The 16,117-nt window shown below is 40.9% G+C and overlaps 1 protein-coding gene across 2 annotated transcripts in view; it reads right to left on the bottom strand.

Annotated features, from left to right (window-relative positions):
• The window catches only part of afg1lb (AFG1 like ATPase b), a 114,850-nt gene that overhangs the window by 98,496 nt on the left and 237 nt on the right, over positions 1-16,117 (bottom strand). The window lies entirely within an intron of this gene.

The raw sequence follows: 16,117 nt of genomic DNA, 5'->3' as shown, positions 1-16,117 counted from the left end.
TTGTCTCTGCGAGCCTACCACACAGATTTAATACTTGTCATTTTTAGGGCATACCTAACAACGTGTGTTTTCTTTCTCTCTCTCCCCCCCCCAATCTGTCCCTCTGAGTTACATGTTGGTCCTGGGATTGAGATGCTGGCCTCTTCTGCCCCTCGGACCTGTTTGATCCATCCTGGTGCCCTGTGTCTGGTCGGAGTTTTATCGCACCGCTCCTGTGAAGGACGGCCCTATGAGGACAGTTGAGGGTTATACCTGGAGGATGCTCTGGACTCTTACAGTAATGCTTTTTATGGCTGAGGACTACAGTTGTCTTGCTAACTTTAGGACTGCAGTTATCATGAATCAGTTTGGCACTCAAGTTTCCATCAATGAAGAGTTATAACATCAACGAAACTGTCCTCATGTTAAAACTGTTAATATTATAGTCAGGCTGTCTGTTGTTGCCCAAATGAGGATGGGTTCCCTTTTGAGTCTGGTTCCTCTCGAGGTTTCTTCCTCATGTCGTCTGAGGGAGTTTTTCCTTGCCACCGTCGCCACAGGCTTGCTCATTGGGGATAGATTAGGGATAAAATTAGCTCATGTTTTAAGTCGTTCAAATTCTGTAAAGCTGCTTTGCGACAATGTTTATTGTTAAAAGCGCTATACAAATAAACTTGACTTGACTTGATTTCTGTTTTCTTTTGACTGATCTTCAATCCCACTTGCTTAGCATATGTGCTGAGACAAGATGTTTTTTCTTACATGTGCTGGTGTGTATGAGAAAGAAGGGCTAGATCATCTGCAAAGTTGAGGTCCACCTGGAAGACCTCAACTTTGTAGATGATCTAGCCCTTCTTATGCCTCTTGGTTGGTCTTCAGTGGTGTGTTGCATTACCCAGTCGATGGTCAGGTTGAAGAGTAATGCTGACATGATGCATCCCTGCCTGACTCCTGTTTTAACTTCAAAAGCGTTACCATTATTTCCCACTGCACAAGTTTAGTTGCTGTAGAAACTCTTGAGGAGTATAACTATCTGTTGGGGGATACCATATACACAAAGTATACGCCATAAGCTGTCTCGATGGATTCTGTCAAAGGCTTTCGCAAAATCCACAACGTTGATGTATGGCTGCCTCTGCCATTCTGCGCACTGCTCTACGATATTGTGCAAAGTGAATATTTGGTCACTACAACCTCTTCCTTTGTGGAAGCCTACCTGCTCTCTCCTTAACTGCCTATTCACTGCACCGGAGCTTTTTTATTTTATTTTCTCTCCTTTTTTTATTTTATTTATTTTTTATTTTTTCTGTGTTTGATGTTTGAGTGTTTTTGTCTGCCGGTTGTGGTGTAGCTCCGGACCCAGTTTTGGGCGTGGGTTCCCTCCAGGCCTTGGTTCGCTGTGGGTGATGCCTGTGCTCCCAGCTATGGACTGCAGTGAGCTTGTTGCTCATTTTAACATCGTGGTTGTCTAGCGCTCTGTGCTTTAATGCTTGGCATGATGTTCCGAGCGATGTTGCTCGGTGGCGTTGTGGTAGCTGTGCAGGTGGTTTGGGACACACCAGCGCTCTGCATGGTGGTGCTTCTGTGCTTGCTTTGTGGATCAATGGCATGGTGTTCGAGCGATGTTGCTGGTGGCGTCACGGCAGCTGTGCTGGAGATGTGGGACTTGTTTTCGTGCGCCTTTTAGTGGAACTGTGGCCGCTACACCACTGGAATGATATCCTGACCTCGATTTGGTGGACTTTTTTTTTTTCCTGCTTATTATTGTAAAGCGACCTTGGGTTTTGAGAAGGGCGCTATATAAATTGAACATATTATTATTATTATTATTATTGGATATTCTTTGTATGATGATCTTTGTAAGGCTCTTGCTTGAAATGGATAGTAGGGCGATCCCACGCCAGTTGTTGCAATTACTAAGTGCGCCCTTCTTTGGCATCTTCATAATGTCGTCCTTGGCCCATTTGTCTGGTATCTTCTTTCCCTCCCAAATGGCTGTAAAAAGTGGGTGGAGAATCTTCACTGCTAGCTCAGGATTGGTCTTGAATAGCTCTCCATTTAGGTTGTCATGTCCAGGAGCCTTCCTGCTCGAGGGATTTTATGGCAGCAATAATTTCTTCCTTCTCAGGTGGAGTGGTGATAACATCCAGGTCTCCCTTGGCTTCCTGTATACGTATCAGCTTCTACTGGTGGTGGTGGTCTGTTAAGGATTTCACTGAAGTGTTCTGCCCATTGAGCATCTCTCTTTCTGATGTTAGTAGTCTCCCTTGCTTGCCTTTAACAGGAACATCTGTAGTTCCTCTGTACTTGCCACATATGGGTCTGGTGATCCTGTATACTTTGCCTTGCTGCCCATTACTGGCTGCTTTCTCTGCCTCCTTTGCATGGTTGTCCATGTATACTCGCTTGTCTGCTCTGGTCATTTTCTTGACAATCTGATCAACTTCTCTATACTGGTGCTTGTATCTTTCTTGTAGTCTTTCAGACCTTGACTCATGGACTTTCTTCTTTAGTGCTCTTCTATTTTCTATCGCCTGCCAGGTGGTTGGCGTTATCCATTCTTTCTTCTTGTGCTTAAAAAGCAGACATGTGTCTGTAGTGGAAATAACTGTATGGGCTCAGGAACACTTCAGAAAACCATCATCTGTGAAAACAATTCATTACTGCATCCACAAATGCAAGTTAAAACCAGATATAAACAATATCCAGAAACACCGCCACCTTCTCTGGGTCTGAGCTGTTTTACGATGGACTGAGGCAAAGTGGAAAACTGTCCCGAGGTCTGACAAATCAAAAGTAGAAATTCTTTTTAGAAATCATGGACACCACATCCTCCAGGCTAAAGAGGAGAGGGACCATCCAGCTTGTTAACAGTGCACAGTTCAAAAGCCAGTTCTGCGATGGTATAAGGGCGCATTAGTGCACATGACATGGGTAGCTTGTACATCTGGGAAGGCATCATTAATGCTGAATGATATATATACACACAAGTTTCAGAGCAATATGCTATGATCCAGACAAAATCTTTTTCAGGGAAGGCCTTCCTTCTTTCAGCAAGACAATGCCAAACCACTTTCTGCACATATTAAAACTGGATGACTTCGTAGTTTAAAAAAAGAGTCCGGGTGCTAAACTGGTCTGCCTGCAGTCCAGACCTGTCTCCTATTTAAAACATTTGGCGCATTATGAAGCGCAAAATACGACAAAGGAAACCCCAAACTGTTGAGCAACTGAAACTGTATATCAGGCAAGAATGTGACAACATTTCTCTTTCAAAACAGCAGCAATTGGTCTCCTCAGTTCCCAAACATTTACAGAGTGTTGATAAAAGTAGAAGTGATGCAACACAGTGGTAAACATGCCCCTGTCCCAACTTTTTTGAAACGTGTTGCTGACATGAAATTCAAAATGAGTGCATATTTTTCAAAAAACAATAAAATTTCTCAGTTTCAACATCTGATATGTTGTATTTGTACTATTTTCAATGAAATATATGGTTTCTGTGATTTGCAAATTATCGCATTGTTTTTATTTACAGTTTTCAAAGCATCCCAATTTTTTTTGGAATTGGGGTTGTAGATGAACAGTTGGACTGAAAATTGGATGGCTAAATTGTTGGTGTAAACAGTACCATATGATGCATACCAGGCACATCAAGGAACGCTCCACAGGTTTGCCTTCAAGTAAAGTTGCAAGGTTCAACAACTGACTCATAAAATTGTGTGATATGACCTTTGTTTAGCAACAAAGGTCAATCCAGAATCCTCAATCCATGCAAGGTAATCTTATCACCAGAGCATGCAGCTGAAGTGACTGCAGCTTCCAGAGATCTCCATTTCTCTTGAGTGCTGTCAGAGATGGAAGCGCCTCACGCCTTTCAGATAACTCTTAATAAGCTTATGAGCCCCTAGAGACATGTGATGCACTGCAATGGTGGCCAGATACACCTTTAGAGTGGATGGGAACCACTGTCCAACAGTCCATACAGAAACGTTTGTATTTTGGAAACTGGCCAGTCTACTGTGTATCGAGTCGATGAAGTACATGGCGGCAAGTTTCAGCTGGGAAACACCAAGAAAAAAAGGGAACGATGGCTGTGTGACAGCACTATGTATTGAAAAGTGATTCTCACTGCAACTGGCGGTTAGGAGAAGAGTGAAATAGAGCATTTTTCCAGATTTGCTTGACTCTTTAACAAACCCCCAATAAAATGCAAGTCTGTGGAAATGTTTTTGCTGTTTTGACAGGAAAGGAAGCAGAAAACGTCAATGTTTTTGTGTAACCGAGTTGCAAAACTATCAGAAAACAGATACCATTAAAGCTAATGTGTTTAGGATTTAATAGCTCCAGAAATATTATTCCAACCTCATGAAATTTGGCACACATAGAGTAAAAACAAACTTGTTTTCTCTCTGTCTAAATGCCCACTATAGAAAGTCAGTTCTTTTTCCTATAAGCGCCAAAAATGGGAAATAGTAGCAGTAGTTCCACTTTAACAGAGACAGATGCAAAAGGTTTTTGGACAGTTTGTGTTTAAACTATTACATTTCACTGACTGTGTCATCTGAGGTTTGAACAACCAACAGAACTACTGGCAAACAGAAAATACCGATGAACTTACAAGATAGGTTTAAAATCATGCATTATTTTGAGGTGCCCAGATGGTGATGTTGACTCACTCATAGAAATCACAAAACACTTTGTGAAATATGTTTAACCTTTGGTCCTATTATGTACCAAGTTGCAGGGTCCTACCATATTATCTTCATGTTCAAACTTAACAAGATACCAGCATGCTTTGCCTAGAATCAACTGTGTACACTGTACAAAAAAAAAAAAAAAAATGTAGAACGTATGAGTTTATAAAGTGCTAAAATTAAAAAAAAAGAGCGTAATTCCATACAAAATCAAGCAAAATATTTTACCTTGAAGGAATTGTGAGCAGGTCAGAATATTGGGTAGAAATAAACTACATATCAATTCCTTCAAATGAAACCATTAAAAATGTTCACAGTTTTATGCCCACATTGAGTTCCGGCCCCCTGAATATCACTCCAGGTCACTTTTTGTCAATTTGGAGGGCCTGTAGGTCAACAACAAATTGTTGTCAGACCGTCTAATTGGCAAGGAGCAAAGCCACCATGGTGGATTTTAAGCAGCAAACAACTACTGGGTGCTTGCAGTAAATTGAAGCATGGTTTTTGTAATTCCAAACATGGCTGTGCTGAAAGATGGACCGAAACTTCTTCAGCACCTTGCACTGGCCCTCAGGGCTCGACATTAACAGTAGCCCGATTGCCCGGGGCAACCATTCAATAGATTCGGACAACCAGACTCTCACAAATGCTTGCCCGATTGGGCAACTACCCAAATATGTCAACTTACGTGAAAAACGATGTTTATTCATTCATATTATAATGAAATTCCATCACGATTTGCGATTGTTTGACTCGGAAAGACCGCGTCCATGTTATCATTATGGGATGTTCAACAACTAGCGGAATTCACATTTGCACATTGCGGGCTCGCAATGCAGTTTCCCATTGCGAATAATTATCGCTTAGTGCATATTCAGTGTTCTATTGGTATGTCCTTCACTACATGACTAATTACCGCATTACTCGCACGGGGCGCTAGTGTCAATGCTTGTTGATACAGACAGCGTCTGAGAAGGTTGAATAATAAATTAAAAAATAAAATAAACATTAAAGTCACAAACTTTGGTTTGGAGAAATTTGGTTTTAAAATAAACAAAGACAAGGAAGAGAAGAAAAAGAAAACTCAAATCAAGCTCATCAGTGGATTCAAAGAAACTGTAGGGGTGAAAAGGCAAAGAACTGTTATTCCCAGCTGGTATTCAGAGTTTCCTGGATTGAAGTTGGTCAAACCTGAGAATGAACCTGGGCCACCCAGCAAACTCTCCAAAGATGATCCCAATTTGGAGGTTGAATCAGATGAGCCCAGAGCTAGTACCAGCCATTCAACTGATACTGATAATGCTGATAATAATAATAATAATAATAATAATAATAATAATAATAATAATGACAATGCACATTCATGGTGGTTTACACAAAAAGTGGTTAGACACGATATAATTGAACCCAGAAACCAAGGGAACACAAAGAAGGATAAGAAAATCAACAAAATAAGCTTTTAAGAGGCATTAGTAGAGCATGCGAGTGAACATTGTGTTGTAAGCATACGTGTTTGTGGCATATTCAAAGGAAAAAAGTATGTAATATTTGGGCAACCATGTTCTGAGTTCGGGCAACCAGATTTCTACAACCCCGATTCCAAAAAAGTTGGGACAAAGTACAAATTGTAAATAAAAACAGAATGCAATAATTTACAAATCTCAAAAACTGATATTGTATTCACAATAGAACATAGACAACATATCAAATGTTGAAAGTGAGACATTTTGAAATTTCATGCCAAATACTGGCTCATTTGAAATTTCATGACAGCAACACATCTCAAAAAAGTTGGGACAGGGGCAATAAGAGGCTGGAAAAGTTAAAGGTACAAAAAAGGAACAGCTGGAGGACCAAATTGCAACTCATTAGGTCAATCGGCAATAGGTCATTAACATGACTGGGTATAAAAAGAGCATCCTGGAGTGGCAGCTGCTCTCAGAAGTAAAGATGGGAAGAGGATCACCAATCCCCCTAATTCTGCACCGACAAATAGTGGAGCAATATCAGAAAGGAGTTTGACAGTGTAAAACTGCAAAGAGTTTGAACATATCATCATCTACAGTGCATAATATCATCAAAAGATTCAGAGAATCTGGAAGAATCTCTGTGCGTAAGGGTCAAGGCCGGAAAACCATACTGGGTGCCCGTGATCTTCGGGCCCTTAGACGGCACTGCATCACATACAGGCATGCTTCTGTATTGGAAATCACAAAATGGGCTCAGGAATATTTCCAGAGAACATTATCTGTGAACACAATCCACCGTGCCATCCGCCGTTGCCAGCTAAAACTCTATAGTTCAAAGAAGAAGCCGTATCTAAACACGATCCAGAAGCGCAGACGTCTTCTCTGGGCCAAGGCTCATTTAAAATGGACTGTGGCAAAGTGGAAAACTGTTCTGTGGTCAGACGAATCAAAATTTGAAGTTCTTTATGGAAATCAGGGACGCCGTGTCATTCGGACTAAAGAGGAGAAGGACGACCCAAGTTGTTATCAGCGCTCAGTTCAGAAGCCTGCATCTCTGATGGTATGGGGTTGCATTAGTACGTGTGGCATGGGCAGCATACACATCTGGAAAGACACCATCAATGCTGAAAGGTATATCCAGGTTCTAGAGCAACATATGCTCCCATCCAGACGACGTCTCTTTCAGGGAAGACCTTGCATTTTCCAACATGACAATACCAAACCACATACTGCATCAATTACAGCATCAAGCCTGCGTAGAAGAAGGGTCCGGGTACTGAACTGGCCAGCCTGCAGTCCAGATCTTTCACCCATAGAAAACATTTGGCGCATCATAAAACGGAAGATACAACAAAAAAGACCTAAGACAGTTGAGCAACGAGAATCCTACATTAGACAAGAATGGGTTAACATTCCTATCCCTAAACTTGAGCAACTTGTCTCCTCAGTCCCCAGACGTTTACAGACTGTTGTAAAGAGAAAAGGGGATGTCTCACAGTTGGAAACATGGCCTTGTCCCAACTTTTTTGAGATGTGTTGTTGTCATGAAATTTAAAAAATCACCTAATTTTTCTCTTTAAATGATACATTTTCTCAGTTTAAACATTTGATTATGTTCTATTCTGAATAAAATATGGAATTTTGAAACTTCCACATCATTGCATTCCGTTTTTATTTACAATTTGTACTTTGTCCCAACTTTTTTGGAATCGGGGTTGTACAAATGAAAGTTAATGTAGAGCCCTGGGCCCTGTAATATTACGATTTACATACAACAGTAATATTGTGCTGTATTTGTGATCTCTAGCTGTTAGTCTAGAGCCATAGAAAAGTTCAAGTTTCCAGATTTATCATTTAATTCAATACTAAACTCTGACCATGGGGTCAAATTTCACAGCTGCCGTTCTGGGGCCCCTCAGAAACTTGGACACTATACAGGTGCTGGTCATATAATTAGAATATCATGAAAAAGTTGATTTATTTCAGTAATTCCATTCAAAAAGTGAAACTTGTATATTATATTCATTCATTCCACACAGACTGATATATTTCAAGTGTTTATTTCTTTTAAATGTTGATGATTATAACTGACAACTAATGAAAACCCCAAATTCAGTATCTCAGAAAATTAGAATATTGTGAAAAGGTTCAATATTGCAGACACCTGGTGCCGCACTCTAATCAGCTAATTAACTCAAAACCCCTGCAAAGGCCTTTAAATGGTCTCTCAGTCTCGTTCTGTAGGCGACACAATCATGGGGAAGACTGCAGACTCGACAGTCATCCAAAAGACGACCACTGACACCTTGCAGAAGGAGGGCAAGACACAAAAGGTCAAAGCTAAAGAGGCTGGCTGTTCACAGAGCTCTGTGTCCAAGCACATTAATAGAGAGGCGAAGGGAAGGAAAAGATGTGGTAGAAAAAAAAGTGTACAAGCAATAGGGATAACCGCACCCTGGAGAGGACTGTGAAACAAAACCCATTCAAAAATGTGGGGGAGATTCACAAAGAGTGGACTGCAGCTGGAGTCAGTGCTTCAAGAACCACCACGCACAGACGTATGCAAGACATGGGTTTCAGCTGTCGCATTCCTTGTGTCAAGCCACTCTTGAACAAGAGACAGCGTCAGAAGCGTTTCGCCTGGGCTAAAGACAAAAAGGACTGGACTGCTGCTGAGTGGCCCAAAGTTATGTTCTCTGATGAAAGTAAAATTTTGCATTTCCTTTGGAAATCAAGGTACCAGAGTCTGGAGGAAGAGAGGAGAGGCACAGAATCCACGTTGCTTGAGGTCCAGTGTAAAGTTTCCACAGTCAGTGATGGTTTGGGGTGCCATGTCATCTGCTGGTGTTGGTCCACTGTGTTTTCTGAGGTCCAAGGTCAACGCAGCCGTCTACCAGGAAGTTTTAGAGCACTTCATGCTTCCTGCTGCTGACCAACTTTATGGAGATGCAGATTTCATTTTCCAACCGGACTTGGCACCTGCACACCGTGCCAAAGCTACCAGTACCTGGTTTAAGGACCATGGTATCCCTGTTCTTAATTGGCCAGCAAACTCGCCTGACCTTAACCCCATAGAAAATCTGTGGGGTATTGTGAAGAGGAAGATGTGATACGCCAGAGCCAACAATGCAGAAGAGCTGAAGGCTCTTCAGAGCAGAGCAACCTGGGCTCTCATAACACCTGAGCAGTGCCACAGGCTGATCGACTCCATGCCACACCGCATTGCTGCAGTAATTCAGGCAAAAGGAGCCCCAACTAAGTATTGTGTGCTGTACATGCTCATACTTTTCATGTTCATAATTTTCAGTTGGCCAACATTTCTAAAAATCCTTTTTTTGTATTGGTCTTAAGTAATATTCTAATTTTCTGAGATACTGAATTTGGGATTTTCATTAGTTGTCAGTTATAATCATCAACATTAAAAGAAATAAACATTTGAAATATATCAGTCTGTGTGTAATGAATGAATATAATATACAAGTTTCACTTTTTGAATGGAATTACTGAAATAAATCAACTTTTTCATGATATTCTAATTAGGCCACCCATTTTTTATCTTTAGGTTCACGGATTTGTTCAACATATTTTTGATGATGTCGGTCGAAATAAAAGTGTCCTTGTCCAATTTTTTTTTTTTGCATGGCAAAATTTCAATGTCGGATTAAGATGATAAAATAATTTAAATTCAAGAAACACACTTTATATACATACATACATACATACATACATACATACATATGTGTGTGTTCTTGTGTATAAGTTTATAACATGGACTAGCATTCCAGTACTTACTTCTCTGAAGGTATGTGGTCATATGACCGTTGAGCTCTCATGAGCACATCGAAGGCTGATACGTTCGTGCTACTTGATTCGATAGGACTCTCTGCGGCACCATCCTCTTCTAATTCCACAGTCAGATACTTGCAGCCAAAATCGCAAACTAACGTTATGGCAGGCATATTCGGCATCGCGCTCGTTACATCACCACCTTCTTTCTGAGAACCAAAGATCGTTTTGATCTTTTCATTGTTTACTTTCAACGCTTGAGACGAAATCGCCCACGTTTTGGTTAGTGAGACAGTGAAAAGGCTTTTCTTTACCACACTTTATGCTTACGTACAGTTGAGACGATAGCTCGGAATCCATGCTGTCGGCGTCAGCCATGGTCAGCACGAGGTCAACACTGTCGTAAAGCGATCGTAAATACCATAAAAACATTCAAGTGAATACTCAACGTCGTAAATAGTTTCGTTTTCGGACTTGGCTGAAGTGGATATATACAACACACTGTCGTTTGTATTTGCGATTCTAATACTTTTTACTTAAAGAAATATGACCTAGTACCAGGGATACAGTGCTGTTACAAGAAAAATATGTGACTATTTTTTTTTTTACATTTCTTTTTGTACGTTTTGGAGGTTAAAATAAAAATATGCACAGACTTTTTATTTTTCTAGCGGTAGTATTTAACTGCCGTCAGCGGATCCGTGATCCGAAAAATCTAAAATTAATCGCCTTATATGACCAGTACCTGTATGTCAAAGAGGACTCAAACTTCAGATTTGTTCATTTGGTGGGTAAAGGAAGCTTTATTGGCAAACTGAAGAAAATCCAAGCCCAAAGGGTGTGGGAGATTCTGGAATTTGATTGATTTGGCATGAAATGACCCTTAAATGTGTTAAATGTCAGTTATTTGTTTAAATTTCAAAAAACATAGTTCAATCTTCTAAATAAGAGGTTGTTTAAAAAAAAAAAAAAACATTCAGTATTTCATAAGGTCACAGATTGACCTTTGAGAATTTCCTTCTCAAATGATTCTTACGATTGTAACTGATTGTTGACAATCATAAACACTCCACATACCAGGAGTGTTATTTCCATATGTTTGAGAACATTACTAATATGTACAGTATATATTATTGAGACTGAACTGTGCTCAGCTCTTTCTGCAGCCTTGTCTAGTTTAACATACTAGTGCACCTCAAACAATTAGAATATCATGAAACTTTTCATTTTTTTGTAATTTAATTCAAAAAAGTAAAACTTTTATATATTCTATATTCATTACATGTAAAGTGAAATATTTAAAGCCTTTTTTGTTTTAATTTTGATGATTATGGCTTATGGCGGCACGGTGGTGTAGTGGTTAGCGCTGTCGCCTCACAGCAAGAAGGTCCTGGGTTCGAGCCCCGGGGCCGGCGAGGGCCTTTCTGTGTGGAGTTTGCATGTTCTCCCCGTGTCCGCGTGGGTTTCCTCCGGGTGCTCCGGTTTCCCCCACAGTCCAAAGACATGCAGGTTAGGTTAACTGGTGACTCTAAATTGACCGTAGGTGTGAATGAGAGTGTGAATGGTTGTCTGTGTCTATGTGTCAGCCCTGTGATGACCTGGCGACTTGTCCAGGGTGTACCCCGCCTTTCGCCCGTAGTCAGCTGGGATAGGCTCCAGCTTGCCTGCGACCCTGTAGAAGGATAAAGCGGCTAGAGATAATGAGATGAGATGAGATTATGGCTTATAGCTCATAAAAAATCAGAAATCTAATATCACATATTATTTCCTAAGATCAATAAAAAAAAAAAGGATTTACAATACAGAAATGTCCAACTTCTGAAAAGTATGTTCATTTATACACTCAATACTTGGTTGAGGCTCCTTTACCATGAATTACTGCATCATTGTGGCGTGGCATGGCGTGGCATGGACGCAATCAGTCTGTGGCACTGCTCAGGTGTTATTGAAGCCCAGGTTGCTTTGATAGCAGCCTTCAGCTTGTCAGTATTTTTGTGTTGGGTATTTCTCATCTTCCTCTTGACAATACCCCATAGATTCTCTATGGGGTTCAGGTCAGGCAAGTTGGCTGGCCAATCAAGCACAGTTGCCTCTTTTCCACCAAATCAGTTCCAGGGCTGGTTCGGGGCCAGTGCTGGTGCTGGTTCACAACTCGTTCAACTTGCGAGCCAGCTGAGAACCAGTTTGCTTTTCCATCGCTCGCGGTGCTAAGGGAAGTCACGTCATTACGTCGCTGTATACATCATTACGTCGCTGTATACGTCAGTTACGTCGCTACGTTTGCATAAACCTTGGCGCGAATATCGAAGCAAAAACAACACGGAAGAAGCAGCAGCAACAATAATAATAATAATGGATGACTAAGCGTTTGTACAGCTGCTGCTTCTCGTCGCTTAAAAATGGCGATCTTTTGCGGTCTTGTTATTGTTGTTGGTCTTAACAACTCCGCCCCCCCTGCTGACATAAGCGGTTCTTTCCTCTGGCCCAGCAGAGAGTTGGTGCTAGCCTGGAACCGGTTTTTCTGGCCCCAGAGCCAGTTCTTTGTCAGTGGAAACAGAAAACCCGGTTCCAAACTAAGCACTGGCCCCGAACCAGCCCTGGAACTGCTTTGGTGGAAAAGGGGCAAGTGATATCATGGTCAGCAAAGCATTTGCTAGTAGTTTTGGTACTATGGGCAGGTGCTAATTCCTGCTGGAAAAGGAAATTGCCATCTCCATAAAGCTTGTCAGCAGATAAAAGTGCTCCAAAATTTCCTGGTAGACTTTGGACTTGATAAAACACAGTGGACCAACACCAGCAGATGACGTGGCACCCCAAATCATCAAAGACTGCGGAAACTTCCCACTAGACTTCAAACACATTGGACTCTGTGCCTCTCTGCGCTTCCTCCAGACTCTATGACCTTAGTTTCCAAATGAAATGCAAAATTTACTTTCATCTGAAAAGAGGACTTTGGACCACTGAACAACAGCCCAGTTCTTTCTCTCCTTAGCCCAGGTAAGACGCTTCTGATGTTGTCTCTGGTTCAGGAGTGGCTTGATATTAGGAATCCTGAAGATGTCTGTGTGTGGTGGCTCTTGATGCACTGACACCAGCCTGTCCTCTCCTTGTGAAGCTTCCCCAAGTTCTTGAATCGACTTTTCTTGACAATCCTCTCAAGGCTGCAGTCATCCCTGTTGCTTGTGCACCTTTTCCAGCAATGACCTCCAGCCATCCATTATCCGTAACCACTTATCCTGTGCAGGGTCACAGGCAAGCTGGAGCCTATCCCAGCTGACTATGGGCAAAAGGCGGGGTACACCCTGGACAAGTCGCCAGATCATCACAGGGCTGACACATATGGTGTGTTTACACGTAGCCGGATATCTGTGAAGACGCATATTTATTTATGCGGTTGCACCTCTCATTTACACGTGAACGGAGGTTTCAGTCACTGAAAACAGATATCTTTGAAAACTCCGGGCAAAGTGGAGATTTCTGAAAACTCCGTTTTCATGCCTACATGTAAATAGTGGAAAACGGAGTTTTAGGTTTTCCCGACGTCACGATATGCGTCACAGAACAATATTTGCATCAGGTGCTCAATATTTTGGTTTGATGGTCTCATGGATGCAACACGAGTGGTCGTCCTTTTTACATATTTGCAAACACTTTTGGTTTGTTTGCATTTGCAAATAGGACTACAACTGCTTTATGAGGAGCAGAGGAGAAGGACTGCGAGGAGGGTCGCAGTTTTTCAGGCACTTTTCCTCCCACCAAGACAAAGGCTTGCTGCTTACCAACGTCGCCACCGCCGCTGCTTTTGGATCCGACCTGGGCAAACTGCTGCCTGGTGGCTAAACTTCACAAATGAAGTTGTTCTCCCGGAGGAATGGCACCTATATTTTTGGCATGCTCATAATAGCGCTTAACCGCGTATCTATGCAGATCCGTGTAAATGCAGGTATTTTGGTCAGAACAGTCTGGTGTAATCGTGGATATTTTTGAAAATGGAGAGGCGGGGTTATCCGTTTCTATACATACCCGGGTACGTGTAAACTAAGCAATAGAGACAAACAACCATTTACACCTATGGTCAAATTAGAGCCACCAATTAGCCAAACCTAAATGTTTTTGGGGGAAACCAGAGCACCAGGAAGAAACCCACGCAGACACAGGGAGAACATGCAAACTCCATACAGAAAGACCCCCCTCAGCCACTGGGCTCGAACCCAGAACCTTCTTGCTGTGAGGCAAGAGTGCTAATCACTACGCCACCCTTCAGCAATGACCTCATCTCATCTCATTATCTCTAGCCGCTTTACCCTGTTCTACAGGGTCGCAGGCAAGCTGGAGCCTATCCCAGCTGACTACGGGCGAAAGGCGGGGTACACCCTGGACAAGTCACCAGGTCATCGCAGGGCCAGCAATGACCTTCTGTGGCTTATTCTCCTTGTGGAGGGTGTCAATCATTGTCTTCTTGATAACTGTCAAGTCAGTAGTGTTCCCCATGATTGTGCTTGCGTGTACTCAACTGGACTGAGAGATACATGGTATTTATACAATTTTACTCAAACTTGAAACGAAATCCTGATAATTTGAGATACTGGATTTCTGATTTTCATGAGCTTTAAGCCATAATCATCAAAATAAAATAAAAACACGTGAAATATTTCATTTTACGTCTAATGAATACAGAATATATGAAAGTTGACCTTTTGAATTAAATTACAAAATAAAAAAACGACCTTTTTCGCGATATTCTACTATTTTGAGATACACTAGGGTTGTTTTACAGTCAGGGTACAAAGTTTGTGTCACAGGGGTCCAAAATTCAAATTGATTCAAACTGGTTCTTGACCAGTTTTTAAGTGAAGGACAAGTTAAAGAACAGATTTCAGGTCATTTTTTGACATGTGTGTATGGTAGTTTTGTGTAATCTGCTATAAGATAAAGAAGATTAAGTGTAGCTTTAAGCAGGGCTGGGAGAAACAAATGAAGTGATTCTCAGAGAGGACTTTTTTTTTTGACAATTCAGAATCCACTACTTCCATAGCGCTTTTAAATATAAGGCTGCAAGCTTTGTGTTAGTTGTCTAATATTTATGTCCCAATATCTTGACCACATTTTAGGATGAAAATAATCATTTTAGATATAATGTTATTTTATATTGAAAAATTAGCTGTCTCGGAGAGGACATTTTTTTTTTTGACACAATTCCATACTAATTTGATCAAAATAGTCTGAAAACTTACTGGCATTCAACATTAAAACTTAACTATGTTTCCAATGATATGGAACCAAATATTTGTTTTATGGTATAAAGAATGATTTAAGTGCATCCCTTTTGGAGCTACCTGTGGTCAAAAAAAGCACTTTTTCTAAATGACACGAGTAATTTTGCTAAATATGACATATATTGCCATACATTCACCAAAAATAACGTTATCGCCACATTTTTTTTGCATGGTAAATAGAGCTATCACAGGGCTACAATAAACAACCAAGTTTATTTAGCCAAGCCTTTTGATATTGAAGATAATAAGCGTTAAATGTGATTTTTAGCGGGACTCCCTAAAGTGAATGACGCATGAAATGGAATGACGAATGACAGCTAGTGATTTGAACAATAAATGGTCCCTTGTCATTCAGATTCTTATAAATGGAATGATTGAAATGTAGGTGGAATGACATGCTTTCAGCTCATGAAATGACATTGTTTCTAAGTGGAATGACATACTTTTAGGTTGTTATCAGTGATATCACCTTTTACAAATGGAATGACATACTTTGAGGCAATGTTATCAGTGATATCACCTATAACCTAACCCTAGAAACAATGTCATTCCATTTGTTAATTTGATATCACTGATAACATTGCCTCAAAGTATGTCATTCCACCTAGAAACCTTATCATTCCATTTGTAAAAGGTGATCTCACTGACAACATTAGCTCAAAGTAAGTCAATACATATAGAAACCCTGTCATTCCATTTGTAAAAGCTGATCTCCCACCAAGCACCCACTTCTCTTATCCTAGGGAGGTCTAAAACTAAAGATTTCAATCGTTATTCCATTTGTAAGAATCTGAATGACAAGGGACCATTTATTGTTCAAATTTACTACCTGTCATTCGTCATTCCATTTCATGCGTCATTCACTTTAGGGAGTCCTTTTTTTAGCTTGCGTACCCTGATTGTAAAACAA

The sequence above is a fragment of the Neoarius graeffei genome, chromosome 2, assembly GCF_027579695.1.
Source record: "Neoarius graeffei isolate fNeoGra1 chromosome 2, fNeoGra1.pri, whole genome shotgun sequence".
NCBI classification, from domain to species: domain Eukaryota; kingdom Metazoa; phylum Chordata; class Actinopteri; order Siluriformes; family Ariidae; genus Neoarius; species Neoarius graeffei.
This window is presented reverse-complemented; position numbering and strand designations above follow the sequence as displayed.